At 34.7% G+C, this 23504-nt stretch overlaps 1 long non-coding RNA gene across 2 annotated transcripts in view; it reads left to right on the top strand.

Moving 5' to 3' along the window:
- The window catches only part of LOC140640340 (uncharacterized), a 102271-nt gene extending 84313 nt beyond the window's left edge, over positions 1–17958 (top strand). The window contains exons 6-7 of one of the 2 annotated variants that reach the window (XR_012037012.1): positions 1487–1563; positions 16019–17958. This is a non-coding gene — a long non-coding RNA (uncharacterized lncRNA). The remainder of the gene's footprint in view (positions 1–1486; positions 1564–16018) is intronic. The other variant, XR_012037014.1, reaches the window with a different exon arrangement.
- Positions 17959–23504: the final 5546 nt, after the last annotated feature.

Here is a 23504-nt window from a genome sequence, read left to right as displayed (position 1 = left end):
TGAATCCCCACAGGTCCCAGCCTCACACAGCTAATTTCTACTGCCCTGTCTCAGACTCACAGGCCATCTCTGATCCTTTGCACTTGTTGAAATCAGGTTCCCCAGCCTTTTAGAATGCTTTACTTTCCTTTAGAATGTCTACCAGTATTTTAATTATGAATTTATTCACGTAGCTATTTATTTCTCATTAAACCAAAATTCCCACAAGGACACAGGCAATGTTTTCTGTGTTTGCAGAATTTGAGTGTCATTTACTGAGATATCAATATGATAGGGCTAAGGTACAGGTACAAGAACATTCACTGACACATTAGTGTAATTAAAAATATATAAAATAACTCAGATTTCTATCACTAAAGGAATAACTTACAGAGCTAAATCTAAAGGAACCCAAGCCAGTCACTACAATGAAGGAAGTTGATCTATATGAATGGTTATGAAAGATATATGCACTTATATTTATAAAAAAAAGCAAGGTGCAGAAAAATTTGCAAAGTGTGATTCTATTTAATGTCTATTATGTGTTGTGCTTTTCATAAATGTGTGTGTGCATGTGCTCGCACAGGTACACGCATACATGTTTTCTCCCAGCACACTAGTTTACTTTCTGTCCTCGTATCTTTCAATGCTCTTTATACCTTGAGGACCATTGTAGTTGTTACCTAAAGTGTAATATGCTTTCCTTTCCTTTTTTTAAAAAAAGATTTTATTTATTTATTCATGAGAGACAGAGAAAGAGGCAGAGACATAGGCAAAGGGAAAGGGAGAAGCAGGCGCCCCTCAGGGTGCGTGATGTGGGACTGGATCCCTGAACTCCAGGATCACGCCCTGAACCAAAGGCGGAGCTTAACCACTGAGCCATCCAGTCGTCCCCTCTTTCCTTTCCTTAATTGGTTAACTACTGCTTATCTTCCAGATCTTAGTTAATTGCCAAAGTCAGTGTCTTGCTTGACATTCCTAATGAAACTATACTCCCCTTATAAGAAATCCCTGTACTATGAGTGCCTTTCCTTAGTTGCACTTACCCTGCAATTTTACCATCATCCCTGTGACTTTGAAGGGGGTACATTGATCTTCCCCACTGAGTGGAGGCTCTGGGAGGCTGCTGGATGTGGTTAGTGTATCTCCTCATATCTTCGGAGCACATAACAATGTCTGGCATTTCATAGAGTCAGAAATTATTATTTATATGAAATTTATAAATTAACGAATTCTCATTCTCCACCTTATATGTTGGGAAACCTAGTCTCTGAACAGTGAAGCAGCTTGCTCAGAGTATTTAGCCAATAAGTAGCAAACCAGAATTTAAAGCTCGCTTGACCTCATTCTACAACTTGTGCTCTCAACAAGTAATAAACTACCAAGTTCAAGTTTCAGAATCAGATTTTTACTAAAACGAACATACCAAACCCAGGAAACTTAAGCAAGCACTCTCTCTGTCTTTGTTGGAGACACCTCAGTGAGACTTTGCTATTATACTCTGCAGGAGGAGGAAGGGCAGGGAGCATGAGTATCTTCTTATCCACTGATGATCAAATAACCACCATTGGAAATTCTTCATTGGTAAGTTACATAATCTTATACCGGTTTATAAGATTTTGTGATTTCCCAAAGCCAATAGTTCTGATAAATTTTTCTGTCCATGATAACACTTTGTCTCAGTGAGAGACTGTGTGTTCTCACCTATATCAGGAGTTCAAGCATATTCATTTCTACTGATAAGCAACAATGACTTTAATTTTTAAAGAAAGGTGGGGATTGAGTTAAAAATTAAAAATCACTGTGCTTAGCATTGAAGCAAATTCCATTATGAATCTGTTAATATTTAGGTCCTCTATGCACTAACTTTAGATGTGATCTATAAACAGGTGATGAGGGGTGCCCAGATGGCTCAGTCCCTTAAGCCACTGACTCTTGGTTTTTGCTCAAGTCTAGATCTCGGGGTCCTGGGATCTATTGACCCTACCTCTCTCGTTCTCTCTACCTGTCTGGCGCTTCCCGCCTCATGCCTGCAGCATGTATTCTCTCACACACCCTCTCTCTCTCTAGCTCTCTAAAAAAAAATAAAAATAAAAATAAAAATAAAAAAAATAAAAAAAAAATACATAAAACCTTTTAAAAAATCTAGTATAAATAGGTAATGATGCTGGGTAGGTAACAGGACAGACAGATAGAGGTAGTCGTTCAAGACAAAAACATTCTGCTATTTTCTAAGATTGACAGAAATACCACATTTAAAAAAACAAATTTATAGCAATACCATTAATATTTTCAAAAATGCACTCACCACCTGCCAAAAAAAGTTGGCTTAAGAAAAAGCTCATTAAGATTCAAACATAATATGATTTGTGCAAGACTTCAAAGAATGTTACTTTCTAAGTTTATTTTATATTCATATATACATATGAAATTATATTAACATTATATGAATTATATGAGTATCATATGAATTATAAAAACATTATATGAATTATAGTTATATATGAAATTGCTTATAAGGCCTGAAGTGTTTTCTTTTGAATATTCTCAGTGGTAGTAAGATTGGTTCCAGAAAATCAATTCCACTCTTAAAGTTTAGCCTCTATCTGTCAATATATCTATTCAGTTAGCCATCTGTACACACACACACACACACACACAGGCCCACACACAAACATTACACTCACACATATATACATATACACGTACATGCACACATCCTCTCTCTGTACATTGAGGTGTGTGTATATTTGTGTACATGTAAATAGACAGATTTATATTGATTTCTTTGAAAGGTCATTGTTATCCAGCTGAAGAGGAATTGGATTTTGAAACAGAATACTCCCCTCTTCTCTTAGTTCTGATTCAAAGCCAAGAGGGCACCCTATATAAAGCACTTCCTGCTTCCTACTTTTCTTGCTTTCTTCATCTGATAATGGCATGGAACCAAGTGACTCTTCAGTTCTGATATTCCCTACTTTTTCTATCTGTTCCACCCTCTCACCACAGAGCATACTTAAAGAACATTTTTCCCCTGAGCTTTGAATTGATCTGCATCTTATGAGGAGATAGTTTTGTTTATAATTAGCCAATATTGTTATTCTGTGTCTAAGAAACGAACCATTGGAAAGATACCTATTTGTCTTTTGTATTTCAGATGTCTCTTACAGCATGACATTTTGATGAATTAAAGAGTAAATGAATCAAGGTAGACTTTGTAATCCTTAAAATTCACATGAGGTTGCATACTAGGAAAGACTGTTTTAGTGCACTATTCTTAAAACATTTGAAAAAATAATATGACATCTGTCAAGTATCAAATGGAGCAGTGTGTCTTCAGGGGTGTGTGTATATGCATTTACATGCATATGTATTATAATAAAATCATAAGAAAGACTTTTTACCAAAAATACTGGAAATTATATGTCCAAGGAATATTTGATCCTTCAAAGTAGTCACCATGGGAGGCTCTGAACTTATTCCAATCAGGTTGTCATTGCACAAAACAGTTCAGGAATTTCTTTTTAGAATTGCTTACAGTGTTTTCTTTTGAATATTCTCAGTGGTGGTAAAACTTTGTTACAGAAAATCAATTCCATCCCTAAAGGTTAGTCCAAATACGATTTGAATTGGTGTGAAATCTGGCATAATGCCTGTCTGCTTAGTCCTCAGTGAAGAACTTATTCCTGGCAGCAGCAGCAGCAGAAGTATCTCATTATAAAGCTTTTTCACTTATAAGATGGCCCCATGGCATGGATCCCAAATGTCATGTTCTGATAAGCCCCATTTGTCACATTGGTAAAAAATTAAATGCACTTTATGCTTTAAATTTGAAATAGGGATGCAGTGCAATGTGAGAAATATTTCTTTTCAATTTGAAGGCAAACTCATCAATCACCCATTAGGTAAATGATGCATTTACTTTACGCCTGTCAATGAAAAGATCAATTAGCATTACCAGGTTCTCTCTTGTAAGAACACAACTGGATACTACTTTTCCTTGACCCTATTAAGAAATTAGATTTTTTCTCTAGTTGTTCAACTCAATATCTTCATTTAAAGAACAATACTAACAGATAATTTTAAAATACATATATATTTTTTACTCCAGTTTTACTCCAGTTCCTGACAGAGCTCTTAAGTCCCTTGGAATTTCCTGGATGATACAAGTGTCTTTTGTTCTAATGAGGCAACTTTTGGTGGGCTCCTGGAGAGCTTCACATGGGGCCTGGTCACTGGAAAGATCAAGCCGTGATGAGAAGCTTGGATCTTGGGGATCCCTGGGTGGCTCAGTGGTTTGGCGCCTGCCTTTGGCCCGGGGCACGATCCTGGAGTCCCGGGATCGGGTCCCACGTCGGGCTCCCGGCATGGGGCCTGCTTCTCCCTTCTCCTATGTCTCTGCCTCTCTCTCAATCTCTGTGTCTATCATGAATAAATAAATAAATCTTAAAAAAAAAAAAAAAAAAAAAAGAAGCAGCTTGGAACTTCCAGTCCCATCTCCCATCATTCAACAAGGGGAAAGGGGCTGGAAGTTGAATTAATAATCAAGCATGTCTACATGATGAGACGTCCATAAAAAAAATGTCAAAAGTATGGAGTTTGATGAGCTTCCAGACTGATGACCACATCCATGTGTTGTAAAGGGTGGTGCTCTCAACTTCTCAGGTACAGAAGTTCCTGTGCTTGGTACTCATCTGGACTTTGTCCTATGTATCTTTTCATCTGACTGTTTATCTCTGTCCTTTATCATATCCTTTATCATCTAACAAACTTTTAGGTTGCAAATACATATTTCCTGGAATCTGTGAAATGTTATGGCACATTATTGAACCCAAGAAGGGAAGTTGTTCAGAAGTACTGGGAACAACCTGGCATTTGGGGCTGGCTTCTGAAGGAACCTTTAACTAGTGGGAACTGATTTTAGCTCCAGATAGGTAGTGTCAGAACTCTATTAAACTGTAGGACACCCAGCTGGTGTCAGAGAATTAGCCCAAGTGGGAATAAACCCACACATGTGATGTCAGGAGTGCTGTGAGTGCAGTATTTGGTGTGAGTAAGGGGAAACACAGCATTTTTTCCTAGACAATAATTTTGAATGAAGACTGTCATATTTAGGAGTATTATCCCTATTTTTTGAGTATAAGGTACTTCTCTCGGGTTTCTTAAAAATGGAATCCATCAATTCTACTCCAGATTTCCATGGGATTCTGTGGTCCTATTAAAAGCAGTAGCATTATTTCAGTCAAATAGAGAAGAAAAATCAATCATTTGAGACTCTCTCTTGTCCTGATGTCTAATCAGTCCTTAAATGAGCTTGACTTGTCCTGATGGCAGTCAGCAAATCCATCCTTGTTCTGCACAATGGGGATCCCAACCAGTCATTATCTTTAGCCCAGATAATCCACCTGCCATGCCAACATGGCTCTGCAATTTCAGATATTTGCACTCTATTTCAAAACAGTGTTTGAGCAGCTTTATTTCTTTATTTTGACAAAGTTATCTGATCACTTCTCATTCAAAAAACAAAAACTCTGAAGACTCTTCATCGCCTCCTAAACTTTTTAAGTGTAAATTCCCCCTGATGTACAAGGACATCCCTGTCTCCATCAATACTTCCAATTTTATTTATCATTAATTGCCTTCAAATATCCTATACTCCATGTTACACTGTCCTCTGATATTCCTGTTCCTGTAATTTTGTCATGTTATTTCCTCAGCCTGAAAGTATCATGATCATTGTATTTCTTGTTTGTGTTTTTCCATTAAAAACCAAACTCAGTTGTGATGCTGTATTTTTTAATAAAGCTTTTCTGCCTTTCTTACTTGGAAGTTCTATCTTCCTCATCTGGTTCATACAGCAAATGGATTTTACTCCACTTTTTTACTCACCAGATTGCTTTTATTCCTATATTTTAAATGATCTTTTATCTCCCTAAGATGGAGAGCCCGTTGAGGGTAGAAGCAAGTCATTATTCATTGTTAGCTATCTTTGCTGTCTTGCACAGCATAGATGCTCAATAAATATCAGTTTTATTGAATGTAACTACATAAATATGACGCACACAATGTTTATATTCCTAGAAAGTATTTTCAAGCAGATGGTAGTTGCTATAGAAATTCAGAAACAGTGGGAACAGAGAACATTTTGATACTCTGCGCTATCATGCCTGTATGCCTTCCACCCAGAGGGAATGCAAAGGAAAGAACTCCAAACCAGAAGCTTCTATTCAATTCCTGAAACTACATGCCATATCCACAACACCCAGACAAAAATTTAATATCTCAAGTTATCAGTTTCCTCCTCTGAAAATGGAGATGATATTGTCTGCTTTACATACTATAGTTACTATAGCTTTTCACAGGAATTGTTTTTAAAAAAAAGGGAAAGGATAACATTGAAGAGCAATTTATAAACTTTAACATATTATACAAAGGGAAATCTTTAATAATACATATCCATCTCCTGAGATTTATAGGTTCATAAATGTCAGTCTTCTGTTAGCAGACTCATCTGGTATGATACTCAACAAAAGCACCAGTATCTCTTTTTTTTTTTTTTTTCCCCTTTCTTCTTTTCCCATTTCATTGGAAATCTGTGCATCATTTGTAATGTTTTATGTATCATAAAACTTGAAAATCCATTAATTATCATTTTCTCAATGAGACTAAGTGGGAAGTTCATTTTATTTAGGGCTAGTGTACTGACTTAATATCCATTATTTTTTCCTAATCAGTGTGAGTTGGAAACACCATGTTTCTTCTCCAGATGTCACTGGGTATCAATCACCACAAGAATGAATTTTATTTGAAGTTACAATTTAAACCAGAATATAATGTGATTTCATATTTTTCTTTGATTTAGCTGTCAACAAAATGAAACCAATAGATGGGCAGACAAAAAAAATGAGTATGTTTCAAATCAGAGAGCTCAAAACAATAAAACAAAATAAATAGCCTCTTTACAGTTAGATAATGCCATGTCTTGCTAGACATTTAGGAGTCTCACACTCTCAAAAAGGCAAACACCAATACCTCAAATCAAATCTTACCTGAGGGAAAGGCAGAGGAAAGCTTTGAAGGGAAGTCACCCTATGCTGGGGAGGTGTAGCTGTGCAAACGTTCTCCAATTTCCTTTCTGGAAGTTTTGCCTTCCAGTTGCAGAAAGCTCTTAAATTTTTTTTTTTTTTCTTCATCAGTTCTATCAAGCAGCCATGCTCTATTTCTTTCCCTTCCCTTTCATCTTTTAGTTTTGGAATCAGGCCAGAATTTTTCAAATTTTTGAAAGTAAAAAATAGCATATGCATTTTTTGACCAAAAAATACTCTAATGAAAAGCATACAAAGACTATTTTTGCTTAACCTTCAGTAAGAATACCACTGAATTTTCACTGGTATTCTTACATATTCCTAGCTCTAGACTTTTGCTTTCAAATTTAAATATCATTCCCCTTCCTCCGAAGGTATAATAAACATCTGAAGACCAGAGGATCAAGAGGAGGCAACTAAAAGGAGAATGGTATAGAGTACATAATGTATTATATGAATTCAGGTAACCGTCTGGAGTTTTCGGTAGTTGTAAGTTGGGTACTGTTTGGGGTGGCAGATGTAGAAGAGAAGGAGGGCTCAGTCCCATCCACTTGCTAGTCTTCAATTTTAAAAGCCCAGTCTTCTGGGGTGGGAATTAGGGTGTGATTCCTGGAATTGGGGGTGCATTATTATCTGTGGAAGAAATCTAGAAGATAGAAGAACTGGGATAACATGAAAAGATTTCACTAAAGTGGTTGGGGTGGGGAAGTCGTGGTGGGGAATGAGAAAATCTACAAATGGAGGGATCCTGAACACCAAGGTTTTGCATTAATATCACCAATTCTAGAGTTTATCAGAAGCTGATGCTGAACTTACTTACCCATGTTCTAAAATGATGATAAAGTTCAAGTACCAGATTCAGCCAAGAATGCCTGTGCAGGAAAGGGACATTCTTAAGAAATCCCATGCCTGAATCTATATTGGTAGTGCAGAGTTACTGAACCATTTTTCAGGGAATTAGGGTTTGTGTGTGTTCAGTTATTTCGCCAGCTCTCTATGTGTGCATACTGACAAATATTACCCTTGTTTACTCTATTTGTCTGAAAAGACAAAGCTTCCTGGGGAAATACATTAGTAATCATGAGCAAACAGGCATCAACTAAAAAAACTAAAATTCTGATACCATATTTTTTAGCCTTATCTATCTGAAAGAAAGATTTGTGATAACATTAACACTGAAATGACTCGTACATATTTTTGATAATTCAATACAGAGAACTTCTCACTGAGATTGTTTCAGCCAACAAGCGTGGCCTACATCATGAATGTTGTTAGTTTCACCCAAAGTCAGTTTTATCTCAATTTATTTCTTATAAAATGCTCATACACACATGTTTATTAGTATACAGGTGAGTGTGAAATTTTTATAAGATTTTTGATTGTATGTAATCTATAAAGTAGGAAACAAAACCTGAAGACCAAAGTTAAAAGAAAAATAGGTGCTGTATTATTAATTTCACCTTATCATTAGAAATGCACATTGAAGCCAGAATATTAGTTAGTGAAACAAAAAGAAAGAAAATGGGGAAAAGGTGGAAAACAGTTTGTCCCTTTTTATCTTATATATGTTTTTAAAAATTATTTGTGAATGAATTTGCTTCAATGACTATCTTTGCCATACTATATAAATAATTCTCTAATTAATGACCAACGTGAAAAAATAAAATTGGTTATTTGGATGAATTGACCTAGTTTACTAAAATAGGTCATTCATTTCCATCAAAATAGTTAATCTGGGAACCCTTAAGTATTTTATGGATAGTTAGCTTTCATAAACAAGTCAGAAGGCCATCTTATATTATTTGTGGTAAAAAATTGAATTTTTCTTTGGTCTCTCAGATTGTTTGTAGCCTGGTTAAATTAGATCATTAATTACAAATATTTCATGTAAAATCACTTCTTATGTAAACAATGAACTATAACCCAACTTGATAGGCAGGAAATATTTTGTATCCACAATATTTAATTAACATTCAAAAATTAAGCTGAAACAAAAATAGAAGCATCAATTTTGGTTTCTTCAAAGAAAACAGTTTATTTTGCCAGGAGTTCATGGAAAGATAGGAGCATCATTATTTTCCTGTTTATTCTCGTGATATTATTTACTATTAAAATGTAGACCATGAAAATTATAATAACATTTAGTCTGACTTGGTACTCATGTTTTATATTTTATGTTAACCAGAACTGAAGTTTGCACTGATGATTTCAAACCATAAGTTTCACATCACACAGTGCTGTATTTAGTATATTCATGTGTCTTAACTGTCTACCAAGATTCAATAAAAAATAAAAGAAATGAAATTAATAGAGAAAATGATTTCTAGTTGCCTTGCATATCAAAAAGAAAATTTTTGAAAAGTATTAGAGCTAAGTAGTATTTATTGATATAATGACAATCAAGGTATAACTGGCCTATGGTTCTAACACCTTTAGGGCAAGATGACATAAGCAATCTTATATTAAGACCATCTTATTTTAATTTGGATTATTTAAACTACTGTAAGAGAATAAGTATTTTGGTCTTCCTTCCATTTGTATTTCTCTCAGATAGTTAATCCGAGGTGGTAGGGGTCACATTCATGACAATTGGTTTCGAACTGATTGTTCTGTTCAACTCTATCTTTTCAACATTGTGTATACGTACTAATATTTGAACCTAATAAATTTCTTGAGTGTACACAGTTAGTTTTAATCTCACAGCCACATATTCTAGAGGATGACCTTTTTTTAAATCTCCAGTAGTTTAGAATTACATGAAGTTCAGTTCAGATGGAGAACAAAAATAGCTAGAGATTGAAAGTTTTGGAAATATATTTGGATTTTATCTGAAATGAATTTGTGGAGCATCTTTGGAAGAAAATGTGTATTTTGGATACACAGTTTCTTACTTTCTACCCGTCCTCTCATATGTGTTTCTTGGTTCTGCTTTATGGTCATGTAACAGCTACTCAAAATAATACTCTTTGCCTCCAAACAGAAAATACTTAAAATTTCCCTCTCTTTCTGGTTATAAAAGAATATTATCTGTAATAGAAACATGAAGGACTACTGTGTCTAGAAGAACATCTTGCCAACATTATGAAATCAACAGAAAAACTGGATTGGCGTGTATAGGAATAGATCAACTTTCAGAAATACGTGTATAGAGTTAATAGGTTTAGTTTTGAGAACAAGAGGGTAATATCACAAAAAGATAATTTATTCAAGCGATAAAATACAGATAAAACTGATCAAAGGAAAAATAGCAAAAGTTACATAAGGAAGACTATATCAATATGGTAAATTGTTTCTTGTACTTTAATTTCATAAAGTTGTAGGTATGCAACTGCTTTATACAGAATAGGCTATGTACATAGTGGGACTCTGAAATCAAATAAAATTTAATATTCTAACATAGCTTTTTGCAGGTAGAATTTGTTTTTGTTTATTTCTCAGTGTAAGATAAAAGCAAATTAATAACTATTTTAGGATAGTTTTTGGATATTGAAAGCTGGGAACAGCAGGATAGAGGTATTTTTTTTTCTTTTATTTACACAATAAATCATTTCTTTGTGTTTCTATTTCTGTTGTTGTTGTTGTTGTTGTTAGCTCTTTTATATGATAGATCCCTATGAGCAGGTTAGGGCAATTGGGATAGGTTCTTCCCCATGGACTTCATTATTCTACCTACTTGAAAGACACACAGGAGCAGAGGGTCTTTACCCGTATGATAATTTCTTCTGTTACAGATGTGAGTAATGGGAGGAAGGGCTATGCAGTTCTGAAGGAAGCTTTAGAAAATAAGCACAACATATTACTAACCAGTCTTCAAGATGGAGCTTGTCTCTAAATAATGTCTCATCCTGGGTAAATACTGGAAAAACTCAATCATCTATCAGGTTAATTGGAATATTAAAGACAAGTCAGAGTTTGGCATTTTGTGGGTACAATTAAGAGATGTATATCACGGGAACCAAGGCTTTGAAGTATATCCCTCCTCTAACTTTTAAAGCAATGAACAAGAAAAAAATTAAGACATGGCATTTCGTGGGCAAAGGTGCTCCTTGTGGAAAGTAAACTTTGAAAAGTACAAAACCAGTAGAATCTTCTTACATCACTATTCAGCCTTTGTGAATGCAGGCAGGTGATAAAATATTTATTTCAACGGATTTAAACTGACTAAGGCATCATTTAAAAATATAAATTAATTAAATAAGACTATTTTTTTGTTTTTATTTTTGTAAATAAGACTAATGTTAAAAGAATGAACAATTTATGCAAAAACCAGAAGAGTGTCTTACTTATGCTTTTAGTCGTTTGAAATGTTACAGGCATCAAACATTAAGTAAAATATTTCAACAGTGTTAAAAATAACTATTTAAAAATGATAAAATAGCATCTCTACTATTATGTTAACCCAGTGTATATGTTACTGATACTTATATGTATCTTAAAGGGTCATTTCATCCCATTTAATGTGACACTAATCTATACCTTAATTATAAAAACAGTATTTTATCTGTCAGTGCTACATCTGGTTTTTCCCTCCTGGGAGCTCTCAGTTTCATAGTTAAAAAATGAACCAGACCAAATTTGTCTGGTTAGTTCCTCTAGCTTAGTGGTTCTCAAAGTTTTGTCACTGGAAAAGCAACATGAGCATCACCTAGGAGCTCATTAGAAATGCACATTTTCAGCTCTACCTGAGACCTGGTGAATCAGAATCCCTGGGGGCAGAGTCCAAGAACAAGCCTTCCAGGCAATTCTGACACATGCTGAGGTGTGAGAACCTCTGTTGCAGGTCAGCACATTCCCAGGTCCCTAACTATCAAAACTCTAATGGTTCCTTCAGTTTCAAGGGCTTGAACTGCCAAACGTCTTCATGAATGTTCTAAATGACTAGGTACGGTTGTCCGTCCTCAATATTCTGTTCAAATTTGATCTTTTCTCAGTCTTATTGCTTCAAGGCTAATTCTAAAAAATGAAGCCATGTTACCATATTTATGCCTATTTATATTTTGTATGTTACCCTTGTGAAAATAATTGATATGTAAATCTGAGCCCCATGAAGATATATAGTAATTATATATAGCTATTCAGCCCTAAGGGCGCTTCTCTTGAATGGTGCACTTTTTAGCATCATGACATGTTTCAGATTATTCTCTAATTATATTTTGAGCCAAACATATGCAACCTATTCATTTGTACATACTACCTATGTGAGTTCATGACATGTATTAATATAAGAGAATTTCTCAAATTGAATAATTCAGTAACATGTCAAGGAATATAGGATAAATGTTGTGTATGTTTTAAAAAACTATTAAACTTAAAATTTTGGAGGGGATAGAAGGGGTAGTACAGTTATAATAAAGTAGACACAAATATATCCTGGAAGATAAGGCAATTTTTTTATGAACTTTTAAGGTAAATAGAAGTCTTTATAGAAATATCAGGAGGGTTCTGTGGCTTTAGAACTTTCTCCCTAGCTAGGTATAATTGAATGAAAAAGTTTGAGAAGCCTTGTGGGGTTAGAGTAGATGTTCTCCAAGGCCTCCTTTAAATTCAGACCATTGAATCTCATTTTACAGAGGCACTGCGTTGACTGGCTAGTAGAGGCTTAAGAGGAAAGACACTATAAAAATTCAATAGTTAGAAAAGGGGAGCTGAGAGCAAAACTTCAGTGAAATATCTCTTTCAGTGAAGTATAGTAAGATCTGTATTTTGTGCTTCATTACCATGGGGGAAATACTTTTGAGAAATCTCAGAAGACTCCCAAGAAGAAAAGTAGAGAAATAAACTCCTAGATCTTTTTTCCAATAATTTTTTTTCTATAACATGTAGCAAATCAAAGCAGAGAAATTAAAAGTTAGTTTTGAAACACAGAACAAAACGAAGGGGGGAAAAAAAAGAAAAGAAAGTATTGCCAAGATCCCCTCTGCCTTAGGTCCAGATGGTTCACTTTTTCTAAAATATAGGCAGTGCTGTGGCCAAATGCTTTAGTTGTCACTCTTGATGAGAGTAGCTTGGTGATAAGGCACAGTCTCTCTGAAAAGCAACAGGTGCTCACAATTTCAGCTGGTGGCTCTCTCCCTTTTAAAATAGTTATAATTTAACCTGAAAGCTAACTGCTGATAAGTACGCATATGGGTCGCAATCAGCTAATGAGCTACTAACTTGTTTTATTTGCTTTGGAGTGAACTGAGTGTGAACAATTAGAGCCAACATGTGACCTGTCAAACATCTAAAAAAAGCAAGACTTATTAGAACTTTAGAAGGATAAAAGCCATATTGAATACTTTCACACTTAAAGACCAAGAAAAGGTTCAGAGATTGTTATATATAATAATAAAGGGCTGCCCAGAATGCATTTAATTAAAGGCATTGCATTTATTTTCTATTGCTGCTGTAACAAATTGCCACAAACTTAGAAGCTTAAAAAAAACCCCACAAATTTATTATTGTACAGTCATGGAGGGCAGAAGTCTGATGCCTGTTTCACTGGGCTCAACTCAAGATGTCAGCAGGCTGGCATTTCTTTCTGGAGGATTTAGGGGAGACTGTTTCCTTGCTTTTTCCAGCTTCTAGGGGCAGTTACATTCCTTGGTTCATGGTCCTCTTCTTCATCTTTAAAGCCAGCAATGTTGCATCTCTTTCTTGCTATTCTGTTGAAGTCATATTTCCCACTACATGCTCTCTTCTGCCTTCAGTTTTAAGGATGTTTGTGATTACATTGGACGCATTTGGATCATACAGAATAATCTCCCCCTCACAAGGTCCCTCCTCTTAGTCACAACTGCAGAAGTCCCCTTTGCCATCCAAGGTAGCATAATAACAGATACGAGGAATTAGACTTTGGGTCTTTTGGGGGACCCTTACTTACCCACCACAGACATGGATAAAATTCCCCAAATTCTTAATTTGCCTTATTCTCCTCTATCATTTGCCTGAAGTTGGCTGCTCAAATCTTACAAATGTATTCTACCAAGAGTCGGAATGTTGAGAGGTGATTTAAAAAATAATATGTCTTCTATTATTAAAAAATCTTAAAAATATAGAAATAATTTTTTTTATGGAAATACAAGTGGATGATGTTGTCTATTAATGCTCGTGGCCTATAAAGTGTAAGTGGAGAAAGTTTGGGAAGGTAAGGTTACCAGTTATTTCAAGCACAAATATTTCCTGAGCGTTGAGTAGGTGGTGAACATTATGTCAAGTGTCCATTATACAGTGATGCATGAAATATGACACTGTATAGCTTATGCCCTGATCTTACCTAGTGGCATATTAGGAGGAAACACATGCAATAATAGTAGATTCTCTAGTGTTAAATATAAATAGCAAGGTGACCTGATTCAAAACAAGAGGCAATTTAAGTATTGTACACTTTGGTTGTAGGATAGGGTCTCTAAAGAAGTAATATTTAAGCAAAGAAAAGTGCTAGTGGTAGATTGTATCAAAGGCTCTGCATTGATAATGAGCTGTCTGTTTGGGGGGAAACGAAAGAAAACTCAGATTACTGCTATAGCTGAACACAGAGGGAGAGAACAGTGAGAGGTAAGATTGGTAGGTGGTCTCTTTGGCAGAGTTTGAATTGTATCATAATTCAAAGAACAACACTGAAAGGCTTTAAGAAGTATAGAGAATGGAGCTGGTTTACATTAACAACTACACTGAAAATGGAGAAGTTCAAACCAGTAGGAGATCATTGAATTAATCCAGGTGAGAAGAACATGGTGATTTAGGTGAATAGGGTATTGGCAGATATGGAGAGACATATAAAGATGCTATATTTTTTAAACAGAATAGTGATTTAGGATTTAGCATCAGGATTTACTCTCAGAAATCTAATTTTAGCAACTTGATGGACATTTTATTTTACTGAGTTTGGGAAACTTTGTATTCCCGTTTATGGGTTTTGGATAATCTTAGGGCAATATTTTCAGTTTTGAGGAATCACAGACCAAGTTAAAAATTTCAAACAAAAAATTTTGCACTCAGTTGTTGAGGGTTAACAAATTCCCCTAATACTGTGCACTTTCTAGACTTAAAAGCACTACAGTGGAGATTTTCTGCAAATTGAATTTTCCTTTATAATTTAAAGGAAAATTCTACATATAAAAAGGGCTGTTACCTTATTAAAGATGCGCAGTTTTTTTTTTCATGACCAAAATGTTACTTTTCTAAAACTAGCTCATCAAATTCTATCATTCATAATCTTAGAACTACACTGTGTCCCTGGTAAAGCACACAGTTTTATCTATTTGTGCTTTTAATGCTTTTTCATCTTTAATTAGTCTCTTCCCATGACATTTGTACCCATTCAAAACCTACCTCAAAAAGTCCCTTATCCGTGAAGCTTTTTCTTTTTTGTACTAGCTAGCATTAGACCATCCCCTTCATTGGTTCATTAAAGTTATCTGTGATCCTGTATGTCTCCCCAGCAAGAATAGGCTCACTGAGTACAGAATAGTTTGGCATCTTTGAGTCCATTGTAACCAGCACAAAATAAGTTTTAATAACTACTGAATTTGATGATTGAACTGAATTGATTTCTCCCAGTTTCCTATAGATGATAGTACACCTTCCAAAGACATATTTGTTAAATAGAAGATTCACTAAATAGCTTGCAGAAAGTTTTTCTTTCATGAATAAAGATATGCCATGTAGGCTTCAAATATCACTCGTTGAAAAATGAACCTCAGTGGAGACAAATGATTCAGCCCATGGAAGTGTGTGTTGTTGCATTGAACACTAAGACCTTACATGAGGCATTTAGAATTCAACCAACCTTGTTGACGTCATGGCAGTTTCTCAGTGTTTGTGGTGTACTTGGACTTTCTGTTAAAGGCTGATAAACTTCCATCACATTCCCTTATTAAGTAATTTATAGTATCAAGATCGTGAACTATCAAAACAAAATTTTGAGGAATTTGTGTGACTTTTTAATTGTTTTGATTCTTAAATCAACACAGATTATGAAGTGCACTCAAGTAGTAGTAAGACCTGAAGACCTGACCAAATTAGAAGGAAAGTCTGCGCACAACCAGCATGGCCATGCCTCGGAGTTCTGGCTTCACTGTGGCTGAATTAAGCTTTGGGAAATGCCTGAAACATTAGTGCTCTGGATGGTACTGGTTAGCTGGAGAATCAGGCTTGGAAGAAGAAGGAACTGAGTGAGCTCTGAAGGACTCAGGAGCACAGAACAGGCTATGTGGATGCTGGCTTCTTGGCTGCTGCAAAGAACAAGCTCTGAGGAATGGAGTCACACTGCATTTGGGATCCCAAGTCTCAGATCATGTGACTGCATAGAAGGTGTTGAGGAAGAAGATCCAGTTTCTTCTTTTACCTCCCACTGGGAGAGCATGCCAACCACGACAGAGGGCTTACCAGAAAGAAACCAAGGTGCCCTTGACATCTTAGGACATTAGTACTTCTGAATCTAATGAACTACATAGTATATCATGTCTAGTCTTAATCCATAAAATTTGGTTTCCTGCTTTTCCTTGCCCTCCCATTGCTATGGGTTTATCCTCTAAGAACAGTAGCAGTTGTTTTTAGTAGTATTTATCTTGCATGTTGTTAATGTTATTTATTTTACTTATATTAATTATATTATCTATTATATCTATTACATATATGAGAAAATGTATGTTTTCTCATCCAGAGGATGAGGAAAACCTAACACTGCATTTTGTGATCAATTATCCTGTAACTTACATGCCCATAAATACCAAAGAGTTCAGAGAAGGGGGGGGGCATCAGAACAGATGAGAAGGGGATATCTTGTATGTAGAGCATAAATGCCAGAAACACTTAGACTGTATTTTCAGTGATGCCATAAACTATAATCATGACTATGTGTTAAGTGCCAAGTCAGTTTACCTTTTAAACCTCAGGTCCTGCATTCTTATATAAGGATATTAATGTACCTAGCTCATGGGATTAAGTTACATAACATGCACTGTGCTTATCACAGTGCCTGACATACAACAGGTCTCAAAAATGTGTGTCTAATATTATAAATATTAATATTATTTATTACTATTAAAAGTAATATGGTGTAGGTAGTAAAGTTCAAATTCAACAGAAGTTTCCCAAAGGCTGGTTTTAAAATAGCCCCAAAATAATCCACTGAGAACACCACTGCAGTGACGGTAATTGGTAGTGTGGGAAATTGCAAACAGGAAACCTAAAGCTCATTATTGTGTGTTGTTTCTCAGTACTGAACATTACAAATGCTGAGCTCTGTAATCTGGAATAAAGACAAATTGACCTCCAAGTTTTTATTGCAATCGTTAGAGCCGCTCAAAATATCTCCTCCATAGCAGCCACACAAAGAAATGTTCTTGTGTTTGTAGTTAAGCTGGAATAGATAGCATTACTTCTCAGCCAACAAATTTCATGTTTTCTGAGTTGTCGCCAATATATTCAGATCCAATGGTCCAAATTAGGAATTGAAAAGGGAGTTTGGTGGAGAATAAGAATGGCATTTTCTCCTTGTTCATTTACTGGAATGCCACAAATCAATTTCATGGGAAAAAATTTATTTTGATGAAAACCAGGAGAAATTTCATAGAAATATTTAAATACAACTTTGAATTTAGAATGGGAGTTTCAAAGAAGGATTAAAAAAAAAACCCTTGTGAAGGAGATGGGTCATTTTGGAAGCAATTATACTACAGAATTTCTTTTCTTAGGAAAAATTCCCTCATCTTGAAATACTTTCAACATGTCATGACCTTCATTGGCCCTTTAACTTTATCTGGAAAAGATCTACAGGAGTCAATTGTTGTGTTAGCCCAATTTCTTCTTTGAAATATTAAGTATTTCATGAAGCACCTACTGCGTGCGGCGTGCTTGAAGAACAAAGATGGGACACATAAAAGATACAGAAAACTTAACTCACGTTCTGGTTTTTTTTTTTTTTTTTTTTTTTTTTTTTTTACGTTCTGGTTTTTAAATGACTTCCAAAGACTGTGGTCTATTCAACTGTGGTAAGAATTCATGAAATTTATAGACATCTTTCTGGTCATAGCAGAATCAATAATATGAAAATTTCATTTAACTTATTCTTTAGTTCTGTGTATCAAAATAAAATAGTAATTTTTTTACATAGTAAATCATGGTAATTTAAAAATTTATTTGCTGTAGCTAATTGCTTGGCAAATTTCACTGAGGAAGTTTTAGTGTTTTTAGTATTATATTTCTGGAAATTATTCTCAAAGAATTTTCTTATATTACTTTCACCTTCCAAAAAAACATAGCTAATTGAAAGTTAAATTGTATTTCCCTTGGAAATTAATAAAAGTTTTTTAATAGAAATGTTTGGAAGATTAATTTTCAGTTTCTCTATTATTCTATATGAAATCCCATGCTATTATTCACGCTTGAAATTGTAAATTACTTTCTATCTTTTATTGATTATTCAGCAAGCTAAACAAAGACTGACAAAGACTGTTTCTGATTATAGATAATGCAAAGAATAAAAGAACATGTGGACTTTGATTTCTTATACATCAGAGAGTTTTCATAAAAATGATCTAACTTTTGTGTTGTCACGATGATGGTAATAAGTTTGAGTTCTAAAAGGATAATTTGCAATACACATACATTATAAAAATACAATTTCAATAAAAATCTTTGAAAACATCACAGTTTCTGCAATCATGAGACTCCTTTTAAGGATACCTGTCAGCACTTCTCAAAGGGAAGATGGAAGTATATTAAAGTTTATTCAGATACCTTTGAAATCACATTATTATGAAAACATTTTATAATCTTTTTTCCTTCTGGGATTTCTAATACCCCACATTCTTGTTCACTAATGACACATTGAGGTTCTAAGATCTAAAAGTTGTTGTGACCCCCCCAAAAAATAAATAAAAATAAATAAATAAATAAAAGTTGTTGTGTCCACATAGTGCCACCTAATCTGATCAGAAGCTTATTGCTGGGGGGGGGGGTGGAGAAAGAAACATCGCTTAGTGTCTTGCAATGACACAAATGAAGGAAACGCCCAGCATACAAATCATCTGACCTTGACATTACCAGGAGGCAGAAGATTGTATCATGTGAATTGATCCTATACCCATCATCTTCTTGCCTTTTTCAGTACTGCTTCTTTTCTTTTTTTTTTTTTTTTTTTAAGAAAGTGTGGTGGGTTTTTTTGCTTTTTTTTGCCTTTTTTTTTTTCTAACCTACCAAGGTAAACTATTCCCTCATTATTGTTTTTTTTTTATTTTAAAGTTTTTATATAAGTTTTAAAGACTTTAACTTAATAAAAATGTATTAAGCCTCTGTGACTTTTTTAAAAAGAACTCACAAGGAACTGCAATGTAGCATTAATATATTAAAGAACGCATGGAGAATAGAGTTATATACATGCATGAATCCCTGTTTCACTCCTTACCAGATGTGTGGCCTTAGAAACATTTGCTAATCTATTCTAAATCTGTTTTCTCCATACTAACCAATACTTAGAATTGTGAGAATTCATTACTATAAAGGCAATAAAGCATCTAACAGAGAGTATACAATAAACACTAAAGACATGTTAGCTGATACTCCCCTTGCCCCATATTATGAGAAGGCAAATCTGGATAATGGGCTTGTGGCCAGATTTTTGCTGAATGATATGCAGTAGTTGTGAACAAAACAGCAATTCAGATGGATTCTATATGAACCCAAGAGGCAATTTGATCAGGGAATAAGATGATAAAAATGCAAAAATGACAATTTGAATTATATAAATAAAAACACAATACTTTTTCCCTCTCATCCAATTCAGAGAAAATTTGACTGAATGCTATTTTGCCTTTATATAAGAAAGAGAATTCTTTATTATTCCCTTCTATTTTCTAAATTATATTCAGTATATTTTTGAGATGACTTCAGAGGAATAAAAATATGACTAGGAAGAAAAAACAGGTATAGAAAACTCAGAGCATGATTTGTCTGGTCTCCCTGAACTTATGGCTTAGTCCTACAGGTGACTAAAAAGTTTTCTTTCTCAAGAGATTTTTATTTAGAAAGGAGCCAGTGACAGCTAATAATCAAACATTGTTTCATTAATTCGTCATTTGTGCAATAATTATCAAACACTAGTGCTTCACTATGTCTTGTGCTATGAGTAGAGATAGTGATGAAAAATATATATATTGATTCTTCCCTCCTGGCATCTACCATATGAAGAGGTAAATAATATTCCACCAAAAAACCTTAGAAGTAATCCAAAAACTCAGTAAAATTGCAAGACATAAAATTAACACAGTGCATTTCTATACACTAACAACAAAGCATCTGAAAAAAGAAATAAAGCAATCACAATCACAAGAGCAGTATTTTTTAGAATTTAATCAAAGAGATGAAAGATCTGTACATTGAAAACTATAAGATTTACATGAAAGAAATCTCCCATGTTCATGGGTCAGAAGAGTTAATAATGTTAAAATGTCCATGCTACTTAAAGGCATCTTTAGAAAACATTGCAATGCCAACTCCACTGACATTTTTCACAAAAATAGAAACACTCCTAAAATTAATATGAAGCCACAAAAGACTCCAAATAGACATGGCAGTCCTTAAAAAGAAGAACAAAGCTGGAGCGATCACACTTACTGATTTAAAACTATAGTGCAAAGCTATAATGTATACAAACATATGGTACTGGTGTACAAATAAACACAAAGACCAATAGAATGAAGCAAGAGCCCAGAAATAAAATGTCACATATATGGTTCAACTAAAATTTGACAAGGGAGGCAAGAATACTCAGTGAAGAAATGATAGTCTCTTCAATAAATGTTATGAAAACTTGATAATCACATGTAAAGAATGAAATCGGATCCTTATCTGAATACCATGCACAAAAGTTAATAAAAATTGAAGATTATACATAAAACTTAAGAACTGTAGGGGTGCCTGGGTGACTCAATCAGTTACGTGTCTGCCTTTAGCTAAGGTCATGATCTCGGCTCTCTGCTCAGCAGGGAACCTGCTTCTCCCTCACCCTCTGCCTGCTGACCCTCCTGCCTATGCTCTCTCTCTCTGTCAAATAAATTTTAAAAACACCTTCAAAAAAAAAAAAAAAACAAACCTTAAGAACTATAAATCTCCTAGAAGAAAACAAGGAAAAATCTCCTTGACATTGGCTTTGGCAGTGATTTTTTGGATGTGACACCAGAAGCACAGGCAACAAAGGCAAAAATAAATGAGACTACGCACATGTCAGTTAAAGCCATTCTCTCTCTCTCTGTCTCTTTCTTCTCAACATACATCCCAACAAAAAAATCAACAAAATGAAAAGGCAACCTATGGAATAGGAAAAAATATTTGCAAATTATATATCTGTAAAGGATAATCATATATATCATATATCTGATATATCTAAAATACATAAAGAACTCAAACTCAATAGGAAGAAAAGCAGAAGAAAAAATCAACCTGATTTAAAAATTGGCAAAGGAACTGAATAGACCATTTTCTTTTCTTTCTTTTAAGATTTGAGAGAAAGAGAGAGCACAAGCATGAGTAGGGGAAGGGGTGGAAGGAAAGAATCTCAAGAAGACTCCCTGCTGAGCACAGAGCTGGACATGGACCTTGATCCCCCGATCCTGATAACATGACTTGACCTGAAATCAAGAGTCTGACACTTAACCAACTGAGCCAGCCAGCACCCCTAAATAGGCACAAAAAAGACACAACCAACAGATGCATGAAAAGACTCTCGGTGGACATCACGGATTACCAGAGAAATGCAAATCCAAACCACAATGAGAGGGGTACCTGACTGGCTCAGTCTGTGGAGCATGTGACTATTGATCTCATGATTGTTAAATTTGAGCCCCACGTTGGGGGTAGAGATTGCCTAAAAATAAAATTTTAAAACAACAACAACAACAACAAACCGCAGTGAGGTATTATCTTACACTTGTTAGAATCCCTATCTTCAAAAAATTCAGAGGTAACAAGTGTTGGCAAGGTTGTGCAGAAGAGGGAACCCTTGTGCGGTGTAATGGGAATGTAAGGTGGTACAGGTACTATGGAAAACAGCATAGAGGTTTCTCAAAAAATTAAAAATAGTAATAACAGATTCAGAAATTTTACTTCTGAGTATATATCCAAAGTAAATGAAAACAGAATCCCAAAGAAATATCTGCACTCCTAATGTTCATGTAGCATTATTCACAGGACCCAAGACATGAAAACAACCTACATGTCAGTGGGACAATGGATAAAGATGCACATAGTCACACACGTGCATGCACGCACAATGGAATATTATTCAACTGTGAGAAAGTTGGAAATTCTGCCTTCTCTGACAACTTGGATGAACCTTGAAGGCATTATCCTAAGTAAAATAAGTGAAACAGAGAAAGACAAATACTGTATGATATTACCTATATGTGGAATCTAGAAACAGAATAGAGTGGTGGTCACCAGGGCTAAGGGATGAGCAAAATGGGAAGACATTGGCTAAAGACTAGAAACGTTCAGTTACAAAATGAATAAGTTCTGGGGATCTAATGTGCATTTTTATTACAGCTAATGATATTTTATTATATATTTGAAAGTTGCTGAGTGACTATGTCTTAAGTGTTCTTACCACACATTAAAAAATGGTAATTATGTGATGTGAATAGAATTGTTAACTAAAGATATGGTAGTGGGACACCTGGGTGACTCAGGGGTTGAGCATCTATCTGCCTTCGGTTCAGGGCATGATCTCGGAGTCCCAGGATTGAGTCCCACATCAGGTCCCCGGCTGGGAGCCTGCTTCTCCCTCTGCCTGGGTCTCTGCCTCTCTCTGTGTGTCTCTCATGAATAAATAAAATCTTAAAAAGAATAAAGATATGGTAGTAATCATTTTGCAGTATGTAAATGTGATAATTCAACATGGTGTACACTTTAAACTTATAAAACGTTGCGTGTCAATTATATCTCAATAACACTGGAATAAAAAAGAAAATCAAAATAGATAACTCATGTATTGAAGATGTCTAGTTTTCTTCACTAATAACTCAGTCAGTGAAACTAAAAAAATAAAAAAGAAAAAAAGAAGCTAGTGAAAATAGAGTAAAATATCCAGAAATATTTTCCTTCTTTTTTATACACTTCATACTTTCATTTTTTCCAAAAAAAGGATGCTTAAATAAGAATAGAATTTTCTTATAATCCAACAAAACTTGCTGAAGATAATAAGATCTAAATATAGAGTGATCAAAAAATAAATAAATAAATAAATAAATATAGATTGATCAAAAATTGATTCTGAATTTTTCCAAAACATACAAAACTGAAATTTAAGGAAAATAGCTTGCCACAACACTAGTGAGAATGGTTAAGAAGTCATCTGGAGCATCCTATAAGTCACTATTTATTCAGATTCAGTGAAACTTATAGTTCATTTTTTTTCTTAACCTACCAAAACTAACTCATTCCTTCTATTTTCTGGCTAAT

Source organism: Canis lupus, chromosome 9 (assembly GCF_048164855.1).
Source record: "Canis lupus baileyi chromosome 9, mCanLup2.hap1, whole genome shotgun sequence".
NCBI classification, from domain to species: domain Eukaryota; kingdom Metazoa; phylum Chordata; class Mammalia; order Carnivora; family Canidae; genus Canis; species Canis lupus.
Note: the sequence above shows the minus strand (reverse complement) of the source record. Positions and strands in the feature narration are given on the sequence as shown.